Below are 23,384 nucleotides of genomic sequence, written 5' to 3'. Positions count from 1 at the left end.
CCATCTTCAGTGGCCCTACACTGCATGGCTCATAGTTTCATCGAGTTAAACAAGGCTGTGGTCCATGTGATCAGATTGGTTAGTTTCCTGTGATTGTGGATTTCAGTCTGTCTTCCCTCTGATGGAGAAGGGTAAGAGGCCTATGGAAGCTTCCTGATGGGAGAGACTGACTGAGGGGGAAATTGGATCTTGTTCTGATGGACAGGGCCATTCTCAGTAAATCTTTAATCCAATTTTCTGTTGATGGGTGGAGCTGTGTTCCCTTCCTGTTATTTACCTGGGGCCAAACTATGGTGGGCTTCCCTTGTGGCTCAGCTGGTAAAGTATCTGCCTGCAATGCAGGAGACCTGGGTTCAATCCTTTGGTTGGGAAGATACCCTGGAGAAGGGAAAGGCTACCCACTCCAGTATTCTAGCCTGGAGAATTCCATGGACTATACAGTCCATGGGGTCACAAAGAGTCAGACATGACTGAGCGACTTTCACTTCACTTCAAACTATGGTAGATTAATGAAGATAATGGTGACCTCCTTCAAAAGGTCCCATGCATGCTCTGCTACACTCAGTGCCCCCAGCCTTGCAGCAGGCCACTGCTGACCCATGCCTTTGCCAGAGACTCCTGGACACTTAGAGGCAAGTCTGGGTCAGTTTATTGTGGGGTCACTGCTCCTTCCTCCTGGGTCCTGGTGTGCACAAGGTTCTGTTTGTGCCCACCAAGAGTTTGTTTCCCAGTCCTGTGTAAGTTCTGGCAACTCTTTGGTGGGAAAGCCCCTGCCCCCGTGACAGTCCACTGCTGACCCATACCTCCACAGGAGACACTCGAACACAGGAGACACTCAAAGAGTGCCTTAGACTGCAAGGAGATCCAACCAGTCCATCCTAAAGGAAATCAGTCCTGAATATTCATTGGGACTGATGCTGAAGCTGAATGTGAAGAGCTGACTCATTTGAAAAGACCTTGATGCCGAGAAAGATTGAAGGCAGGGGGAGAAGGGGGCAACAGAAGATGAGATGGCTGGATGGCATCACTGACTCAATGGACATGAGTTTGAGTAAACTCTGGGAGTTGGCGATGGACAGGGAGGCCTGGAGGGCTGCCGTCCATGGGGTCGTAAATAGTCAGACATGACTGAGCGACTGAACTGAACTGAACTGAACTGAGTCAAATTTCATCTCCAAATAACAGAAAGTGAAATTTACATAGGTTGTAACAGGAGCTAGGTTAAATGGAAAGAACACAATAGTAGAGATGATTAACAACTTAATAAGCTGCCAAGTAACCACTATCTGCTGGCTGTCATCATTCTAGGAGTACCTGGATTAAATGATGATCCCTTTGGTCTAGTGATATGCTGAAGCTAGAAAATAGGCAGTTGATTTCCGATTGCACCCATCTTTTCCCAGCTGAGTTCATTGACAACTGTTTACTGATAGCTTAAAATTAGACACAGAGTGAGTATTTGCACTACAGAAATCAAAGAACTCTAAAAATCAAGACTTTATATTTTGAGAAAATCATTCTTGATAAACATTTACCAACATACCACTGCTTAGAGATGAACCAAATTTTGAACTCTCTCTCAGTTCTGTGATTCTTTGAGTGTCTCTATAGTTTCTGACAGAAAATCTATGAAGCCAGTTCTGTTTTGTGAAACATGTTTTTAAGAGGTGAAGGAGATATTACAGAGTTGTAGGGGTAGAATGGGTGCTATATAGAGTTCAGTTATCACAGAAATAACAAGATGAACAACTGGTAGATTTAAGTCTCATTAAGAAGACTGAAGTAATTAAGAAGACTGAAAATGATGAGCTTGATCTGTCTCTTTCAACTAGCAATTTAATTATCTGAAAATTGTTATTTAACTTTCACCCCAACCCTCATTCTCTTTTCCCCAAATCTAAAAATGAATTAAAATCATCACATATAAATTTGCTTCATACTAAGATATTTAATATATAATGTTTCATATCATGAATATATACTTTTGTTATTATTATTTAATTTAGTGTGCTCACTTCCAAACTTTGAAATGTGTCAGGTTTTTTTCATTGTTGTTCAGTCACTCAGTCATGTCTGACTCTTTGCGACTCCATAGATTACAGCATGTGTCAGGTTCATGCCTCTTATTAACATGTTACATGAAGCATAACACTAGAATAAGAACTTGTTTTTTGGAACTGACATTAAAAACATATTTATTGCATGAGTACATCATGAGAGCTTTGAGTAACATAATAGACAGTGGAATCCATGAAGTTTACACAAAACTATTAGAAAGGCATGTTAAATAAACACATCTTATACTGACTGTGAGTAAAAAAAAAAAAAAAACTATGGTAATAATACTAAATTGCAAATCAATATAATAATTTCTATGGGGATTATAGCATTAGAGTTCAGGTATGTAAATCTTTTGTGATTTACTTAATAATAGGGTTTTTTAGAGGAGACAGGCTAGAGGAAAAATTATTTTGAAAGTGTCTTACAACATCTAATCTTCTAGAGTATCAGTTGTCTTAAGCACACTTTTATTGGAACTAGATACTGATTCTCTGGAAATTTTAGTTGTACTAAAATGATTTTATTATGTGAGGGTACATTATGCCTAAAATATATTCTGAAAAATAATACAAAATGGCCTCTTATTAATAAACCATACAAGGTACTTAAATTGAAAACTACTGTATGTTAAGCTCGATGCTCTACTCATTTTGGATAGTATAGAAAAAGGTAAATACACTCTGGTGTATTTGCCACATTATTATAATGTGGCAAGTGACAGCTGATGCTGTCATTTAAATGTGTTTATTATAATGAGTCTATGTCCTTTAAATATTCTTCTGTTATGTTCCCACTGTCCTGTTGCTTGCTTCTTTTACAACATAACATATTATTTGTTGATCTGTTAATCTAAGAGGAACACTGGGACTATTTACATGAAAAATATCAACTCACTGGAAAATAAGATACTAAAGTCAGCAGTTGTTCTTTTTTACACTCCCAGCACATCCCAAGGTCGGCATCTCTTGAGGAGCAATTAACTTTGGCAAGGCAACTGAATTCAAACACACTGAGGTTTCATTTTCTCTACATTAAGGATCATGATTAATAAAGAAATTATAACATATTGTCACAGACTATCCAATTATAGTGATAACATTCCTTTTCTTTGAGAGATCAGGGGAAAACTTTTTAAAACACTGAAGTGGCAGTAGAAAATGCTTTGCTGTATATTACAGAGTTACAAGTCAGAATAAGTATTGCTGCATACTGCTGCTGCTGCTGCTAAGTCGCTTCAGTCGTGTCCAACTCTGTGCAACCCCATAGATGGCAGCCCACCAGGCTCTGCCGTCCCTGAGATTGTCCAGGCAAGAACACTGGAATGGGTTGCCATTGCCTTCTCCATAGTATTGCTGCATAAAGAAAGGCAATTCTAAAATTTATTTATATTTCTTAAAATATCCTTTTAGTCCACATGAATATTTTTTATCTAGACAAAATGCCAAATTCCAAATAATACTATAAGAATTCTTTTAATGATAAGTATTTTAGTCCTATATAACAAAGCAATTACAAACATTGTGCCATTATTATAATGTGGCAAAGTGACATTAGAGCCACAGGCAGGTTTCTATTAGGATATAATTTCCACAGGATTTTCAACCACTTTTAAAGTTACTTAGGAAATGCATGTAGAAGGCAATGGACTTATTGCATCTTGGTGCTGTTTATATTTCCTTGTGCTAGCAATAACATACTCCTTTAGGGCAAAATTAAGTCAGTGGAAAAATTGAAAACATTCTTCTAGGGAGATGATGAGAAGATAAAAAAAAGAAGAGGAGAAGGGAGAGAGAAATGAACATAAAAAAGCGGAACTGTAGTAGGGGGAGAATGAAGGGAGGAGGAGAAAAATGAAATGTGTATGGCATCCTTGGTAAGAGACGAGGAGAGGAATGTTGAAGTGAGGGAGGGATAACTTAATGTTCTTCAAATTTAGCCACATTGGAAGCATCCATCTCTCTACTGATTTCAGTAATTTTTCACTATCTTAAGGTGCAAACACAGGCTTAATATGCTTGGGTATTGGAAAAATGTAAGGTAGACCTTGTTCTATGTATGCTCCATAATTTCAGAGCTATCTTAGTACATTTTATGAGTACTTGTTCCGGAAATTTAAAACCACTATTACATAGCTGTATTGTTTTGAAACAGAGTTCAGCCAATCACCTCTGGGTTTGGAGGAATGAAACTGGACCATTATCTTACACCATATACAAAAGTTAACTCAAGATTAAAGACTTGAATATATAACCTGATATTTAATATCATATATTGAGAATTAAGTTTCAGAATATGAATTTGGTGGGGATGTTGCTAAAGACATTCAATCTACTGCATGTATATAATAAAGGGTTCCATTTCTGTAAACTTCAATAATTGGAAAATGCATTTAAATTAATATAAATAAGAAATGTCATTGTGTATGAGTGAAAGGGGATGACTGGAAGGGGAATTTACAAGGATGATAGAAATCTTCAATTTCTTGAATTGGTGGTGATTTTGTTGCATTGTCAAACTTGTACACTTGAGATTTATGTGTTTTGCTTTATGAAAATTTTACCTCAACAGAGAGAGAACATGATGAGATATTAATTAATAGTCTCCACATACAATCCTATAAAAAAAATTGCTGTGAAGGAAATTGAGAAGAACAGCCCCCAGAGAAGCATTTATTTGCCTGCCATCACTCCAGTTGGAAAGATCCCCTGGAGGGAATGGCTACCCACTCCAGTATTCTGGCCTGGGGAATTCCATGGCCTATACAGTCCATGGGGTCGCAAAAAGTCAGACACGACTGAGCAACTTCACTTCATTTCACTTCACTCCAGTAAAGTTTTAAGATTTTCTTCAAATAGATTCAATATGATTGTTAAGTTTATTCTTGACCTGCTGCTATTAGAAATGGTATATTTTCTTGCATTGCCTATTCCAATTGGCTATTGTCATATACGAAAATTAGTAATATTTATATATTACTTAGATAACCTGAATCTTAATGAGTCTTTTTTTTTTCAAGATAGTTAGTCTTTAGGCTTATTTATCTTGTTTAATTGTGTAAGTGATTGCTTAGAAAACAATGGTAAATACAATTGTGCAGTTGCTTCTTCTTTTGACTTTAATGGTAATGCCTCTCATGTTTCCCCATTAAACATAATGATTCCCTTATGATATCAATGAATTTTTCTATTACTATTTTACTCTCCTTTTATTTATTAATATGGCTAATTATTTTGACAGTTTTCTTAATATTCAGTTCAGTCGCTCAGTCGTGTCCGACTCTTTGCAACCCCATGAATCGCAGCATGCCAGGCCTCCCTGTCCATCACCATTTCCAGGAGTTCACTCAAACTCACATCCATCGAGTCGGTGATGTCATCCAGCCATCTCATCCTCTGTCGTCCCCTTTTCCTCCTGCCCCCAATCCCTCCCAGCATCAGGGTCTTTTCCAATGAGTCAGCTCTTCACATGAGGTGGCCAAAGTATTGAAGTTTCAGGACTGATTTCCTTTAAGATGGACTGGTTGTATCTCCTTGCAGTCCAAAGGACTCTCAAGAGTCGTCTCCAACACCACAGTTCAAAAGCATCAATTCTTCAGAACTCAGGTTTGTTTATGGTCCAATTCTCACATTCATACATGGCTACTGTAAAAACCATAGCTTTGACTAGATGGACCTTTGTCAGCAAAGTAGCTTTTTAATATGCTGTCTAGGTTTGTCACAGGTTTTCTTCTAAGAAGCAAGCATCTTTAAATTTCATGGCTGGAGTCACCATCTGCAGTGATTTTGCAGCACAAGAAAATAAAGTCTATCACTGTTTCCATTGTTTCCCCATTTCTTTGCCATGAAGTGACGGGACTGGATATTATATTAGCTTCATCTTTATTTTAAAGACCACTTTATTACAACTTTTTAAAATTTATTTTAATTGGAGGATAAATATTTTACAGTATTGTGGTAGGTTTTGCCATATATCAACATGAATCATCATATATACACCTGTGTTCCCCCATCCTAAAACTCCTATCCATTTCTTTCCCCTCCCCATCCCATTGGATTGTCCTAGAGCACTGGCTTTGGGTCCCATGCTTCATGTATTGAACTTGCACTGAACATCTGTTTTACATATACGTGTTTCAATGCTATTTTCTCCAATCATCCCATCCTCGCATTCTCCCACTGAATCCAAAAGTCTGTTCTTTACATCTGTGTCTCTTTTGTTGTCATGCATGTAGGATCACGATTACCAGTCTTTCTCGATTACATCAGTTCAGTTCAGTCACTCAGTCTTGCACGACTCTTTGCAACCGCATGAATTGCAGCACGCCAGACCTCCCTGTTCATCACACTTTCCAGGAGTTCACCCAAACTCATGTCCATTGACTTGGTGATACCATCCAGCCATCTCATCCTCTGTCGTCCCCGTTTCCTCCTGCTCCCAATCCCTCCCAACATCAGAGTCTTTTCCAATGAGTCAACTCTTTGCATGAGGTGGCCAAAGTACTGGATTCCATATATATGTGTTAATATACAGTATTTCCTCTGTTTCCCCATCTATTTCCCATGAAGTGATGGGACAAGATGCCTTGATCATCGTTTTCAGAATGTTGAGCTTTAAGCCAACTTTTTCACTCTCCACTTTCACTTTCATCAAGAGGCTTTTTAGTTCCTCTTCACTTTCTGCCATAAGGGTGGTGTCATCTGCACATCTGAGGTTATTGATATTTCTCCCGGCAATCTTGATTCCAGCTTGTGCTTCTTCAAGACCAGCGTTTCTCATGATGTACTCTGCATAGAAGTTAAATAAGGAGGGTGAGAATATACAGCCTTGACATACTGCTTTTCCTACTTGGAACCAGTCTGTTGTTCCATGTCCAGTTCTAACTGTTGCTTCCTGATCTGCATATAGGTTTCTCAAGAGGTGGGCCAGGTGGTCTGGTATTCCCATCGCTTTCAGAATTTTCCACAGTTTATTGTGATCCACACAGTCAAAGGCTTTGGCATAGTCAATAAAGCAGAAATAGATGTTTTTCTGGTACTCTCTTGCTTTTTCGATGATCCAGCAGATGTTGGCAATTTGATCTTCACTTCCTCTGCTTTTTCTAAATCCAGCTTGAACATCTGGAAGTTCACGGTCCATGTATTGCTGAAGCCTGGTTTGGAGAATTTTGAGCATTAATTTACTAGCATGTGAGATTAGTGCAATCGTGCAGTACTTTGAGCATTCTTTGGCATTGCCTTTCTTTGGGATTGGAATGAAAACTGACCTTTTCAGTCCTGTGGCCACTGCTGTGTTTTCCAAATTTGCTGGCATATTGAGTGAAGCACTTTCACAGCATCCTCTTTCAGGATTTGAAATAGCTCAAGTGGAATGCCATCACCTCCACTAGCTTTGTTCATAGTGATGCTTTCTAAGGCCCACTTGACTTCACATTCCAGGATGTCTGGCTCTAGGTGAGTGATCATACCATCGTGATTATCTTGGTCGTGAAGACCTTTTTTGTACAGTCCTTCTGTGTATTCTTACCACTTCTTCTTAATATCTTCTGCTTCTCTTAGGTCCATACCATTTCTGTCCTTTATCGAGCCCATCTTTGCATGAAATATTCCCTTGGTATCTCTAATTTCTTGAAGAGATCTCCAAAATCACTGCGAATGGTGACTGCAGCCATGAAATTAAAAGACGCTTACTCCTTGGAAGAAAAGTTATTACCAACCAAGATGGCATATTGAAAAGTGGAGACATTACTTTGCCAACAAAAGTCCGTCTAGCCCAATGTTGTGGTTTTTCCAGTGGTCATGCATGGATGTGAGAGTTGGACTGTGAAGAAAGCTGAGCGCTGAAGAATTGATGCTTTTGAACTGTCGTGTTGGAGAAGACTCTCGAGAGTCCCTCAGACTGCAAGGAGATCCATCCAGTCCATTCTATTTATTTTTTTATTTTTTTTATTTTTTTTATTTTTTTTTTTAAACTTCCATTCTAAAGGAGATCAGCCCTGGGTGTTCTTTGGAAGGAATGATGCTAAAGGTGAAACTCCAGAACTTAGGCCACCTCATGTGAAGTGTTGACTGATTGGAAAAGACTCTGATTCTGGGAGGGATTGGGTGCAGGAGGAAAAGGTGACAACAGCGGATGAGATGGCTGCATGGCATCACCGACTCAATAGATGTGAGTTTGAGTGAACTCTGGGAGTTGGTGATGGACAGGGAGGCCTGGCGTGCTGCAGTTCACAGGATCTCAAGGAGTCGGACACGACTGAGTGACTGAACTGAACTGATACAGTATTTGTCTTTCTTTTTCTCTTTGTCACTTACTTCACTCTGTATATTAGGCTCTAGTTTCATTCACCTTATTAGAACTGACTCAAATGCATTCATTTTTATAGTTGAGTTTTCTTTTCCATGTTTTTGTTTTTTTATTTCTGTACAGCACTTATCTGCATGTATGATTTTCCATTTTCCTTATCTGTCTTTTTCTATGTGAACACTTTAAAGTATTTTTCTTTGTTCCTCTTTACCTGTGGTATTCATCTCAAATATCATCCTCCATCATAAATTCAGTTTTAATTTGCACTATTATTTTTCTTTTTCATATTTTGTGTATTATACCAAGAAAAGTAAATGTCATTATATTTCTCAAGCTGTATACGGACACTCAACATATACATAAATTAATGTCATTTTGTCAATGAAGTTTTGTTTAAGACTGTAAATTGGGGGAAATAAAAATAAAGGCCAAGTACTTCATTATCTTTGCAAAAAAATATCCTAAAATTAGACTGATAGATACAAAGTTCTCTATGAAAATCATCTCTTTTCCTGGGATATATTTTTCTACCACAAGAAAGAAGTCATAGCACTTTTGTTCTATAAAACTACATTGAATTGTGATTCCTTGAAATAAACTACAAATTTGCTAGAGAAATGAGCTTAATATATTCAAAAAGTATTGCATGGGAGGAAGATATACCAAGATGGCTGAGTAGGAAGATGTGGCACTCATTTTCCCCTATGAACACACAAATAATTAATACATCTATATGTGGAAAAATTTCCATGAGAAACTAACTTAAAACTGGCAGAAGGACTCCTATATATCAAAGTCTGTAAGGAAATATACACATGTAATTGGGTAGCAAGGGAAGAAAAACATCATATAGAAACCTATGTCCCTAGGAGGTGATTAAAAGGAAAAAAGAAGTTGTATGGGTGGACACTGGCCCTGGTGAGTGAGTTGTTTGAATTACAGACTGGAGTTGCCCTCACAGTCAACCAGAGTCCAAAATGCATTATTTTGTTGCAATCTCAAAAACAACAGAATAAACTTGGTTCATTTTCAAGGCAAATCACTCAATAGTACAGTAATCCAAGTCTATGCCCCAACCAGTAATGCTGAAGTTGAACAGTTCTATGAAGATCTACAAGGCCTTGTAGAACTAACACCAAAACAAACAAACAAAAACTGTCATTTTCATCATAGGGGACTGGAATGCAAAAGAAGGAAGTCAAGAGATACCTGGCGTAACAGACAAGTTTAGCCTTGGATTACAAAATGAAGTAGGGGAAAGGCTAACAGTTATGCCAAGAAAACGTTCCTGTCATAGCAAATACACTCTTCCAATGAAACAAGAGACAACTCTACACATGGACATCACCAGATGGTCAATACCAAAATTAGATTTGATTATATTCTTTGTAGCTGAAGATGGAGAAGCTCTATACAGTTAGCAAAAACAAGACCAGGAGCTGACTTCCTGCTCCTTCCTTCATGAGCTCCTTACTGCTAAATTCAGACTTCAATTGAAGAAACTGTGGAAAACCCCTAGTCCATTCAGGTATGACCTAAATCATATCCCTTATGATTATACAGTGAAAGTGACAAGTAGATTTAAGGGACTAGATCTGATAGTCAGAGTGCCTGAAGAACTATGGATGGAGGTTCATAACATTCTACAGGAGGCAGTGATCAAGACCATCCCCAAGGAAAAAAAAATGCAAAAAGGCAAAATGGTTGCCTGAGGAGGCCTTACAAACAGCTGTGAAAAGAAGAGAAGAAAAAGGCAAAGGAGAAAAGGAAAGATATATCCATTTGAATGCAGAGTTCCAAAGAATAGCAAGGAGAGATAAGAAAGCCTTCTTCAGTGATCAGTGCAAAGAAATAGAGGAAAGCAATAGAATGGTAAAGACTAGAGATCTCTTCAAGAAAATTAGAGATACCAAGGGAACAGTTCATGCAGAGATGGGCACAATAAAGGACAGTAATGGTATGGACCTAACAGAAGCAAAAGATATTAAGAAATGGTGGCTAGAATGCACAGAAGAGCTATACAAAAAGGATTTTCATGACCCAGATAACCACGATAGTGTGATCACTCACCTAGAGCCAGACAACCTGGAATGTGAAGTCAAATTGGTCCTAGGATGCATCACTATTAACAAAGCTCTTGGAGGTGATGGAATTCCAGTTGAGCTGTTTCAAATCCTAAAAATGATGCTGTGAAAGTGCTGCACTCAATATGCCAGCAAATTTGGAAAACTCAGCAGTGGCCACAGGACTGGAAAAAGTCAGTTTTCATTCCAATCCCAAGGAAAGGCAATAATAAGGAATCTTCCAACTACCACAAAATGCATTCATCTCACACGTTAGCAAATTAATGCTCAAAATACTCCAGTCCAGGTTTCAACAGTCCATGAACTGTGAACTTCCAGATGTTCAAGCTGGATTTAGAAAAGGCAGAGAAACCAGAGATTAAATTGCCAACATCCACAGATTCATCCAAAAGGCAAGCGACTACCAGGACAACATCTACTTCTGCCTTATTGACTATCTCAAAGCCTTGCTGTATGAATCACAACAAACTGTGGGAAGAGCTTCAAAAGATGGGAATAAGAGACCACCTTACCTACCTCCTGAGAAATATGTGTGTAAGTCAATAAGCAACAGCTAAAACTGGACATGGAACAACACACTGGTTCCAAATCAGGAAAAGAGTATGTCAAGGGTCAATAACTTATTAAACTTCTAAGCAGAGGACATCATGCAAAATGCTGGCTGGATGAAGCACAAGCTGGAATCAAGACTGCTGGGAGAAATATCAATAACCTCAGATAGGCAGATGACACTACTCTTATGACAGAAAGCAAAGAAGAACTAAAGAACCTCTTGAAAGTGAAAGAGGAGAGTTTAAAAGCTGGCTTAAAACACAACATTCAGAAAACTAAGATCATGACATTCAGTCCCATCATTTCATGGCCAATAGATGGGAAAACAATAGAAACAGTGACACACGTTATTTTGGGGGCTCCAAAATCACTGCAGATGGTGACTGCGGCCATGAAATTAAAAGGTGCTTGTTCTTTGGAAGAACAGTTATGAGAAATGTAGACATCATATTCAAAAGTAGAGACGTTACTTTGGTGACCAAGGTCCAGCTAGTCAAAGCTATGGTTTTTCCAGTAGTCATTTATGGATGTGAGAGTTGGACCATAACTAAAGCTGAGAGCTGAAGAACTGATACTTTTGAACTGTAGTGTTGGACAAGACTCTTGAGAGTCCCTTGGACTGCAAGGATATCAAAGCAGTCAATCCTAAGAGAAATCAGTCCTGAATATTCATTGGAAGAACAGATGCTGTAGCTGAAGCTCCAATACTTTGGCCACCTGATGCGAATCACTGACTTATTAGAAAAGACCCTGATGTTGAGAAAGACTAAAGGCCAGAAGAGAAGGGTATGACAAAGGATGAGATGGTTGGATGGCATCACCAACCCAAAGGACATGAGTTTAGCCAATGTTTGAGAATTGGTAATGGATCAGGAAGCCTGGCGTGCTGCAGTCCATGGGATCACAAATAGTTGGACATGACTGTGCAACTGAACTGAACTGAAGTGATATATAAAATAAATGAGTGAAAGGATATACTATATAGCACAGGAAATATACCCATTGCCCATTACCTATAATGGAGTAAGATCTGTTAAAATATTGAATCATTACACTGTACACCTGAAAGTAACAAAATATTTTAAATCAACTATACTTAAATAAGAAAAAGATTAGAGAAACCAAATTTAATGTTTCTCTTTTTTTTTTTTTGAAATTGAAACATTCAAAATAAATATCATGTTAAGGGTCATGTTTTTTCACAAATGCTTGTGATGTTTTCCTTCCAGCATCTTTGTTAAGATTCAATATTTATAACATAAACATCTATATCTTCTCAACATATGAAAACTTTCTATCGATTCAACTTATAATTATCAAAGAAACAATATGGCATGTTTCAAGTGCATCAAGAAATTTCTTAAAAAATATTAATATTGAATGCATATTTCCAACTCTGCAAATGATTTATCTGTGAGAATCTACAATCCAATGTGAATTGAGTAAGATATTTTATTCCAAGAGGAAAAAGTCATTTATTTAGCAGGTAAGTGTCAGATACTGCACTAAGCATTCACATATATTAACTAATCCCTACAAGGAATCCCTGGTGGCTCAGCAGTGAAGAATCTGCCTGCCAATGCAGGATTCCCAAGTTTGATTCCTGGGTTGGGAAGATCCCCTGGAGAAGGAAATGGCACCCCACTGCCGTATGGTTGGCTGAAAAATTCCATGGACAGAGGAACCTCACAGGACAGTCCACTGGGTCACACGAGCCAGTCATGACTTAGAGACTAAACAACCACAACAGCAATTTCATGAAGTATATATAATTATTTTAATTTTACTCTAATTTACAAAAGACAAACAAATAAATGTGACCCAAGTGTGGTAACTTTCTCAAAGTACATATACAGCTAATAAGTGGCAGAACTAAGAATTAACTAGGCAGTTTGGTTTACAAACAATGTTCTAAGAGTGTTCTGTATTCCATGGTCAATAGAGAAGAATATCAGGTGCTAATAGTATTTAAGATTTTTCTTTCTTTCTTTTGTAGTGACAGCAAACTGGCAACATCTGTAAACCTGCTTTACTTTATTGTGAAAGGTAATGTTTTCTAAAGATTTCCCATGTCTTCAAATAAGAAGCACTTTTTTGGAAATATACTTAGCTATTTCCTCTGGCCCCCATATCACCACAATGTTCATCAGTGTTTTCCTATACTGACAGCAAATCAAACTTATCTATGACATTTTAAAGCATGCATAGGGATTGGATCCAATCAGAATTTTTAAGTTTGATGTTTTGGTCCCTGAAAACCCAAGCCCTTTTCTCAGTCTTAAGTACACCAATTTGAATAACTCATGTATCTAACAAGGAAACTTTAAATGTATGAAGTTCTTCCTATAGCAACAGACAATAACAATGCATAAAATGGATTTTTTAAAATGATTTTTGTTTTATGTTTTCCTATTGGTAAGGTAGATTATTTTTCTGTAATCATTTAGCCATTAATGCTAAACCATATTTACTGCCTCAGGGAAATCAAGGTGGGAACAACTTAGAATAATATAAGATCTCAGTACTAATTTTTTTGAGTATATGGTAAGAAAAGAGTCTTCAGATAAATGACATGATTTATAAATTTAAAAAAAAGGTAAACTATAACAAGTGTTAGTGAAGAGGCATAGAAACAGAAACACTCACACATTACTTGTGGGATTGTAAATTGTACAGCCTCTTTGGAAAAAAGTTTGGCAGTTAGTCAAAATACTAAACATAAAAGTATCACATGAACTAGCAATTGTCACTCATAAGTATAGACCCAAGAGAATGGAAAACACATGTTCATAGCAACTTCTGCAGGAATGATCATAGAAATATTATTCATTATAGTCAAAAAGTGGAAAGAGCACAGATATCCATTACCTGATAAATTTATAAACACAATGGAATATTACCATCCATTAAAAAGAATGCATTTGAATCAGTTCTAATGAGGTGGATGAAACTGGAGCCTATACAGAGTGAAGTAAGCCAGAAAGAAAAACACCAATACAGTATACTAACGCATATATATGGAATTTAGAAAGATGGTAAGGATAACCCTATATGCGAGACAGCAAAAGAGACACAGATGTATAGAACAGTCTTTTGGACTCTGTGGGAAAAGGAGAGGGTGGGGTGATCTGAGAGAATAGCACTGAAACATATATATTATCATATGTGAAACAGATCGTCGCTCCAGGTTCTATGCATGGGACAGGGTGCTCAGGCACTGGGATGACCCAGAGGGATGGGATGGGGAGGAAGGTGGGAGGGGGGTTCTGGATAGGGAACACATGTACACCCATGTCTGATTCATGTCAATGTATGGCAGAAACCACTACAATATTGTAAAGTAATTAGCCTTCAATTAAAATGAATAGATTCCATTAATTAATTAAAAAATAAAATAAACACAATGTGGTACATCCATACAAGGGTGTGTTATTTAATTTTAAAAAGTGAGTTAATGATATGTGCTATACTGTGGATGAAATTTGAAAACACTATGCTAAGTGAAAGCAGTCACAAACAGTAGACCAAATATTATATCACACTACTTTACAAAATATCTATAATAAGCAAATGACTGTATAGAGAGGATAAATGACTGTTTTTCAGGGGATGGGGAAATAGTGGATTTGGAAATAATTGCTAACAAGTCTGGGTCTACCTTGTGGGATGATGGTAATATTTTGGAATTAGATTGTGGTAATGGTTGCAGAATATTGTGAATATACTAAAATTCATGGAATTATACACTTTAAAATGGAAGGTTTTGTTAACATAAATTATATGTATGTCTCTCCATATATCTATAACTTAATAAAATGTAAACATAGGAGATAAACTAACTGTGAAAAGCCTTAGCTGTTGAGAACATTAGGCAAACTAAAAGAAGCCAGTCACAAAAGATTCATATATTATATGATTCTGTTTATGTGAAATGTCCAGAATAAGCAAACTCATAGAGACAAAAAATCAGTTAGTGGATACTGAGGTCTGGAAGTAGACGAAAATAAAAATGGGGTTAGACTGCTATTAGATATGGTGTTTCTTTTGGTGATAGTGAAAATCCTCTAACATTAAATTGTAGGGATGGTTGCACAACTTGGTGAATATAATAATAACACTGAATTTTAAACTTTAAATTAGTGAATTATATGAAATATTTATCAATAAAGTTGTAAAAGAAATTCCCCTTACCCATGATTGTGGTGTATGAATTTCAACCACACTATATGAACTTAGGTGGAACCCTATTACTGAGAATGGATATAGACAGGTATTGCTTGAATTCATGTTTTAAAACTGCATAAACTCCATCATAGCGTTATGAGCTGAAAAAACATTTTTCCTTCAAGGAACATTCACTAGTTACTCAGAGGTTTGTAAGTTACTCAAAGACTGTTGTATTTTAAAATCATATTAACCTTTGAGATCTGGTATGAGACATACTCTCATACCATAACAATTTTTTTTCAGCTGAAAAACTAACAAAACTGTTTAGGCATAACTGACATTTGTAAATGGACAACCATGATCCATAAGAGAAGGGCAGTATATGAGGTAAACCTCACTTTTACCCTACCTTTCTCTGTTATTTTCAAAATGACACTTTACAAAGAACAGCTTAGGGATATTAAGTCGAAGCAGAAAATGAAAGTTTCACTAGATAGAGGAAACAGAGATAAATATTCATAGTGTGTAAGGTGGTTGGGACTTGGCAGCAGGGTACCTGGGAATACAGAGCTTCTGGGAAGGAGTCCTAAAAATCTGTTTTAAAATTACCCTTGGGTCCAGCAGTTCTTAAGCTGTATATTTAAGGGTGAAACCCTAGGAAGTCTAGCAGAAAATAACTGCTGAGGACACTGAAGAGTTGTACAGAATTTTCAAAGGTGAGATAGACATTGCTGGGAAAGTGTTAGAGTCACCCCTAGCCAGAATGCAAAAGTGATGGTGCATGCTTTAAGGCATTCCAATGAGACTCCTGAAAAGCCACATCTTAGTGAAAGAATCACACTCTAAGCCCTAGTGTAAAGGAAATATGAAATAAGTTGATCTCTTTCCTAAAAATAAATTCTAAAACCAAACCTCAGTAGAATCAAAGTGATCGTTCAATAATTTAATTTTCCAGGACAAAATTTAACACTCCCTAGAGGAACACATAATCCAGAACTTGAAAATTATCCTATACATGATGCATGGCACACAATAAGATAATCTCTGTCATGCGAACAAGAAGGAAAGTGATTGATAATCAGGACATAATAGCAGTCACAGAGACGATCCATATAGGGATTTTAAAATACCTAAAATTAAGATAGCAAAAGAGAGCAAATGATGGATGAAATGGATTTGTAGATGGAATACTTAAACAGTTAAACATAAAAGACTCTTGAATCCTTAAACAATAATTAAAATGTCTTGTGCAGTTTATAAAATATGTAGGTATAAAATATATGACAACAGGCAAAAAGTTAGGGAGGTAAGTATATTGTCAAGCTTTTGTCTTGTTTGTGATGTGGTAAAATACTAATTAAACTGCTCAATCAGTAAAGAATCTGCCTGCAATGCAGGAGACTAGGGTTCTATCCCTGGGTTGGGAAGACCCCCTGGAGAAGGGAATTGCCACCCCCTCCAGTACTCTTGCCTGGGACAGCCCATGATCAGAGCCCAAGGCGGGCTACAGTTCACAGCTTCACAGAGTCAGAGACAACTTAGCAACTAAACTACCACCATCACCACAACTGCAGTTTCTAGGGCAACCACAAAATTCATATTGAAAAATATATCTAAAAAGTAATAAAGTCAGAAACTGTGGACAAATTTAAATATTATCTTAAGTGCACAGTTATGTATTTTTATATACTTGAATAGACACCAAGCATCTGAATCAGAGTTTGGCATTTTTTTAACTTTTTATTTTATATTGAAATATAGGTGATTCAGTGGTAAAGAATCCACTTGCAATACAGGAGATCGCTTGTAATGTAGGAGATGTGTGTTCGATCCCTGGGTTCCCTGGAGAAGGAAATAGCAACCCACTCCAGTATTCTTGCCTGGAAAATTCTATGAACAGAGGAGCCTGGCAGGCTACAGTCCATGAGGCCACAAGAGTCAGACATGACTTAGTGACTAAACCACCACCACCATAGTTGATTAACAGTGCTGTGTTTGTTTCACATGTACAGCAAAGTGATTCAGCTATCTATCTATATACATGTATCTATTCTTTTTCAAATAATTTTCCCATTTAGATATTTACATAATATTGAGCAAAGCTCCATGTGCTGTACAGTAGTAGGTCCTTCACTCATAATGAAATAAACAAGCAGAGAAACACTGCAGCATCAGTTCCCCTCAACTAGCACCCTAAAAGGTGATATGATGAAAGCCTGATTATAACATCTTCCAAAAGTGGTGGCATTACTGTTGGAAAAGGATGCAGAAATAATACTTTTACCCATTTAAAAAGTGAAATAGAAGCAATTATCCCTCCCCTCTTTTTGAGTCTCCTTGTAAAAATAATAAGAAGCACCCTATGCTCTTACTTTAACCATTTGATACATAAATCAGCCTCTGGGGGACGATTAGTTCTTCCTGAAATGTAAAACCTTAAGACAATGTTATAAATTCCTTTAGAAGCATCTGGTTTATGTAATCACCCTTTCTGTTAATTCAGGTTCCCACCTAGGATTGTAATCAGTTAGCTCTTGGGGATTAGCAATTAGGTTTACCATTATAGAAACAAAAATGTCTACAGATCTAACCCTCATGCTATGTAGAAAGCAAATGTTTCTGGGAAAAATAAAAGCAAGCATCTTTCATAGCATATAAATTTCTGTGGCTTAGGAAACAGAGACTTAATAGAAGTTCTTCAAAATTCATGAAAGATTATTTTCACAAACACATGAAGTTAAAATGCAAATATGTGAGCCACAGACTGGGAAAATGTCTCCACAGACACACACCACCCACACACAGGTACACATGGCAAGAAAAACCTTGTATACAGAATTTACAAAGAATTCATACAAAGCAATAAAGAAAAAGACAAACTAGTTAATAATGGACGAGAAACTAGAACAGATATTTCAAGGATATCCACATGGCTAATACATGAAAAGGTCATATAATTCCTCATCAGGGAGCTTCAAAATGAAGCCACAGTCTTCACACCCTCTAGAATGATTATAATTAAATATTGACAAGGTCAGTTTTGGCAAAGATGTATAGAGACTATAATCTTCACAAGTTGTTGGTGGGAGGGTAAAATGATACAAACCCTTTGGAAAACTACTGGACAATGTATACTGAATTTAACCATATGCCTCTCCTATGGATGAGCATGGGGTAGCTCCTCCTGGCCGCCACCTCTGACCTCGGACGTGGCTGCGACCAGCACACTATGCTTTCTACAGCCCACTTGACTTCACATTACAGGATGTCTGGCTCTAGGTCAGTGATCATACCATCATGATTATCTGGGTCATAAAGATCTTTTTTGTGCAGTTCTTCTGTGTACTCTCGATATCTCTTCTTAATATCTTCTGCTTCTGTTAGGTCCATACAATTTCTGTCCTATATCGAGCCCATCTTTACATGAAATGTTCCCTTGGTATCTCTAATTTTCTTGAAGAGATCTCTAGTCTTTCCCATTCTGTTGTTTTCCTCTATTTCTTTGCACTGATCACTGAGGAAGGCTTTCTTATCTCTTTATGCTATTCTTTGGAACTCTGCATTCAGATGCTTATATCTTTCCTTTTCTCCTTTGTTTTTCACTTCTCTTCTTTTCACAGCTTTTTGTAAGGCCTCCGCAGACAGCCATTTTGCTTTTTTGCATTTCTTTTCCATGGGGATGGTCCTGATTCCTGTCTGCTGTACAATGTCACGAACCTCGAACCATAGTTCATCAGACACTTATCAGATCTAGGCCCTAAAATCTATTTCTCACTTCCAATGTATAATCATAAGGGATTTGATTTAGGTCATACCTGAATGATCTAGTTGTTTTCCCTACTTTCTTCAATTTAAGTCTGAATTTTGCAATAAGGAGTTCATGATCTGAACCACAGTCAGCTCCTGGTCTTGTTTTTGCTGATTGTATAGAACTTCTCCATCTTTGGCTGCAAAGAATATAATCAATCTGATTTTGGTGTTGACCATCTGGTGATGTCCATGTATAGAGTCTTCTCTTGTGTTGTTGGAAGAGGGTTTTTGTTATGATCAGTGCATTTTCTTGGCAAAACTCTATTAGTCTTTGGCCTGCTTCATTCTGTATTCCAAGGGCAAATTTGCCTGTTACTCCAGGTTTTCTTGACTTCCTACTTTTGCATTCCAGTCCCCTATAATGAAAAGGACATCTTTTTTGGGTGTTAGTTCTAAAACGTCTTGTAGGTCTTCATAGAACCATTCATCTTCTTCAGTGTTACTGGTTGGGGCATAGACTTGGATTACTGTGAAATTGAATGGTTTGCCTTGGAAACGAAAAGAGATCATTCTGTCGTTTTTGAGATTTCATCCAAGTACTGCATTTCGGACTCTTGTTGACCATAGGTGTTGTAAGAGGGCATCAGAGGGCAGACACACTGCAACACCTATGGTCTTACTTGGATTTCTCTTACCTTGGGGGTGGGGTATCTCTTCATGGCTGCTCCAGCAAAGCGCAGCCGCTGCTCCTTACCTTGGACTAGGGGTATCTCCTCACCACTGCCCTTCCTAAGCTTCAACATGGGATAGCTACTCTAGGCCCTCCTGAGCCCCCGTAGCCACGGCTCCTTGGACATGGGGTTGGTCCTCCCTGCCGCCACCCCTGGGCTCAGGCCTTACAAAGCATCACTACGAACAAAGCTAGCGGAGGTGATGCAATTCCAATTGAGCTATTTCAAATCCTGAAAGATGATGCTGTGAAAGTGCTGCACTCAATATGCCAGCAAATTTGGAAAATTCAGCAGTGGCCACAGGACTGGAAAAAGTCAGTTTTCATTCCAATCCCAAAGAAAGGCAATGCCAAAGAACGCTCAAACTGCTGTGCAATTGCACTCATCTCACACGCTAGTAAAGTAATGCTCAAAATTCTCCAAGCCAGGCTTCAGCAATATGTAAACCGTGAACTTCCTGATGTTCAAGCTAGTTTTAGAAAAGGCAGAGGAAAAAGAGATCAAATTGCCAACATCCGATGGATCATGGAAAAAGCAAGAGAGTTCCAAAAAGACATCTATTTCTGCTTTCCTGACTATGTCAAAGCCTTTGACTGTGTGGATCACAATAAACTGTGGAAAATTCTGAAAGTGATGGGAACACCAGACCACCTGATCTGCCTCTTGAGAAATTTGTATGCAGGTCAGGAAGCAACAGTTAGAACTGGACATGGAACAACAGACTGCTTTCAAGTAGGAAAAGGAGTAGGTCCAGGCTGTATATTGTCACCCTGATTATTTAACTTCTATGCAGAGTACATCATGAGAAATGCTGGGCTGGAAGAAGCACAAGCTGGAATCAAGATTGCCAGGAGAAACATCAATAACCTTAGATATGAAGATGACACAACCCTTATGGCAGAAAGTGAAGAGGAACTCAAAAGCCTCTTGACGAAAGTGAAAGTGTAGAGTGAAAAAGTTGACTTAAAGCTCAACATTCAGAAAACGAAGATCATGGCCTCTGGTCCCATCACTTCATGGGAAATAGATGGGGAAACCGTGGGGACAGTGTCGCTTTTTTTGGGGGGGGGGGCTCCAAAATCACTGCAGATGGTGACTGCAGCCATGAAATTAAAAGACGCTTGCTCCTTGGAAGGAAAGTTATGACCAACCTCGATTGCATATTCAAAAGCAAGGACATTACTTTGTCACCAAAATTCGTCTAGTCAAGGCTATGTTTTTTCCAGTGGTCATGTATGGATGTGAGAGTTGGACTGCGAAGAAGCCTGAGCGCTGAAGAATTGATGCTTTTGAATTGTGGTGTTGGAGAAGACTCTTAAAAGTCCCTTGGACTGCAAGGAGGTCCAACCAGCCCATTCTGAAGGAGATCAGCCTGGGATTACTTTGGAAGGAATGATGCAATAGCTGAAATTCCAGTACTTTGGACACCTCATGCGAAGAGTTGAATCACTGGAAAAGACTCTGATACGGGGAGGGTTTGGGGGCAGGAGGAGAGGGGACGGCAGAGGATGAGATGGCTGGATGTCATCACTGACTAGATGGACGTGAGTCTGGGTGAACTCCGGGAGTTGGTGATAGACACGTAAGCCTGGTTTGCTGCAATTCATGAGGTCGCAAAGAGTCGAACACGACTGAGCAACTGAACTGAACTGAACTGATGAATGAGCAGTTCCATTTACAGGTATATACCAAAGAAAAATGAATAAGTCTACCAAAAGACATTTATAAGTGTATCTACATGAATTTATTCAAAATAGCAAAAAACAAAACAACTGAAATGCCCATGAACTAGGGGGTGAATAAACATATTCAGGCTTATCCACACAATGGAATACTAAATAATCAAGAGAAATGAACTACTAGCAAATGCAATGACATGAATGAATCTCACAGATATTATGTGTCCTGAAAGAAGTCAGGCACAAAGGAGTAAATATTATATAATTTAATTTCTGTTATCAAGAATAGGAAAAACTATCTTGTAGTGATAGATGTCAGAATAGTCGTTAACTCTGAGAAGTTGAGAGGTAAGGGGGATGAAGGAACCATCTGTGGTTTTGAAAATACTCTGTATCTTGATCTGAGTGAGCATTATATGGGCATGGTCATTTTTCCTAAATCTTCAACCTGTATAGTATTAAGTATTAATATTACTTTTCATTATATTAATATTAGTTTACTATAGTTAATATACTATTATTAATTTTTGTATCTTACTGCATATGAACATTATAACCCCGTGAAAAAGGGGGAAATAATTTTTTTTTAAATATTTCCATGAGTTGTCATGATAACAAGTTTATATTCAGAAAAAATCAGAAATCTCTCATGCATAAAACAAACAGCAGGTGGCAGCAGGCCTAAAAGATCTGCCTGCCTCATCTTTATATTGGTTATTGTTCTACACAAACTGTTACTAAAAGGAACTGTGGATATATTTTCTCCTCAAAGAAGCTTGTTCTTCCTAGTAAGAAATGGATAATAAAGAAAGGATTCCTCTCAAGGTAGAGAAGGAAATAAAAACAAAGAAGCTACATTTGGAAATTCTGGTAAGACATTTAAAACATTTAACAAGTTAAATTGGCTAAATACACTAAACAATCAATTTAAGTAAAAGGCAATTATGTTAGCTTGCATTAAAAAAAAAAGTACAGGCTACTTTTATAATGATTAAGCACCTTTTTACTCAAGTATGTATATAGGGAAAGGGCAGTGTTTGCAGATACTCTTTATTTCAGACACACTTTTACTTTGAGAAAAATTTCAATTAGCAATAATCCCACCTCGGATAAACGTAATTGGCTAGGATACTGCCACTGTGCAAATCTCACACTTTTACTCTGAATTTTTAGTATATGAAGGTTCAAACAGAGCCTTTGTTAACTAATTACCTATTTCAGATATTTCTATAAATCCAGGCATTTGCAGTACTTAGAAATATTTGTCTCTTTCCAAAAATTCTTTCTAGTACTCTCTGCAGAATATGATATTGCATAGTGTTGAGGACATTACTCACTTCTACCATGAAATACTAATAAGTGGTAATTCTTCCTTTTCTGAGAAAATGTCAAATGATGCTGTAACGGGCAATGTAATTTTCTTCACAAGGTTGGTAGATAGAGCAGTGAATGAAAATAAATGACATTGGAGGCGGTCCTAAGATAGCGGAGGAATAGGACGGGCAGACCACTTTCTCCCCCAACAAATTCATCAAAAGAACATTTGAACACTGAGTAAATTCGACAAAACAACTTCTGAATGCCAGCAGAGGACATCAGGCACCCAGAAAAGCAGTCCATTTTCTTCAAAAGGAGAAGCAGAAGTCTTGAGGCTACTGTAAAAATAAGACTGAAAACCAGAAGCAGGAGGCTTAACTCCAAATTCTGAGAACACCAGAGAATGCCTGACTCCAGGGAACATTAATTGACAGGAGCTCATCAAACGCCTCCATACCTACACTGAAACCAAGCACCTCCCAAGGGCCAACAAGTTCCAGAGCAAGACATACAACACAAATTCTCCAGCAACACAAGAACACAGCCCTGAGTTGTAATATTAGAGGCTGCCCAAAGTCACTCCAAATCCATTGACATCTCAAAACTCATTACTGGACACCGCATTGCACTTCAGAGAGAAGAAATCCAGCCCCAAAAATCAGAACACCGATACAAGCTTCCCTAACCAGGAAACCTTGACCAGCCACCCATACAACCCCACTCACAGTGAGGAAACTGCA

General features: G+C 37.8%; 1 pseudogene; it reads right to left on the bottom strand.

Annotated features, from left to right (window-relative positions):
• Positions 1–22,392: 22,392 nt before the first annotated feature.
• On the bottom strand, positions 22,393–22,476 carry LOC113888316 (annotated as a pseudogene).
• Positions 22,477–23,384: the final 908 nt, after the last annotated feature.

This window comes from Bos indicus x Bos taurus, chromosome X, assembly GCF_003369695.1.
Source record: "Bos indicus x Bos taurus breed Angus x Brahman F1 hybrid chromosome X, Bos_hybrid_MaternalHap_v2.0, whole genome shotgun sequence".
In the NCBI taxonomy this organism is placed as follows: Eukaryota; Metazoa; Chordata; class Mammalia; order Artiodactyla; family Bovidae; genus Bos; species Bos indicus x Bos taurus.
The sequence above is the reverse complement of the archived record's forward strand: the minus strand, read 5'-3'. Positions and strand labels throughout refer to the sequence as shown.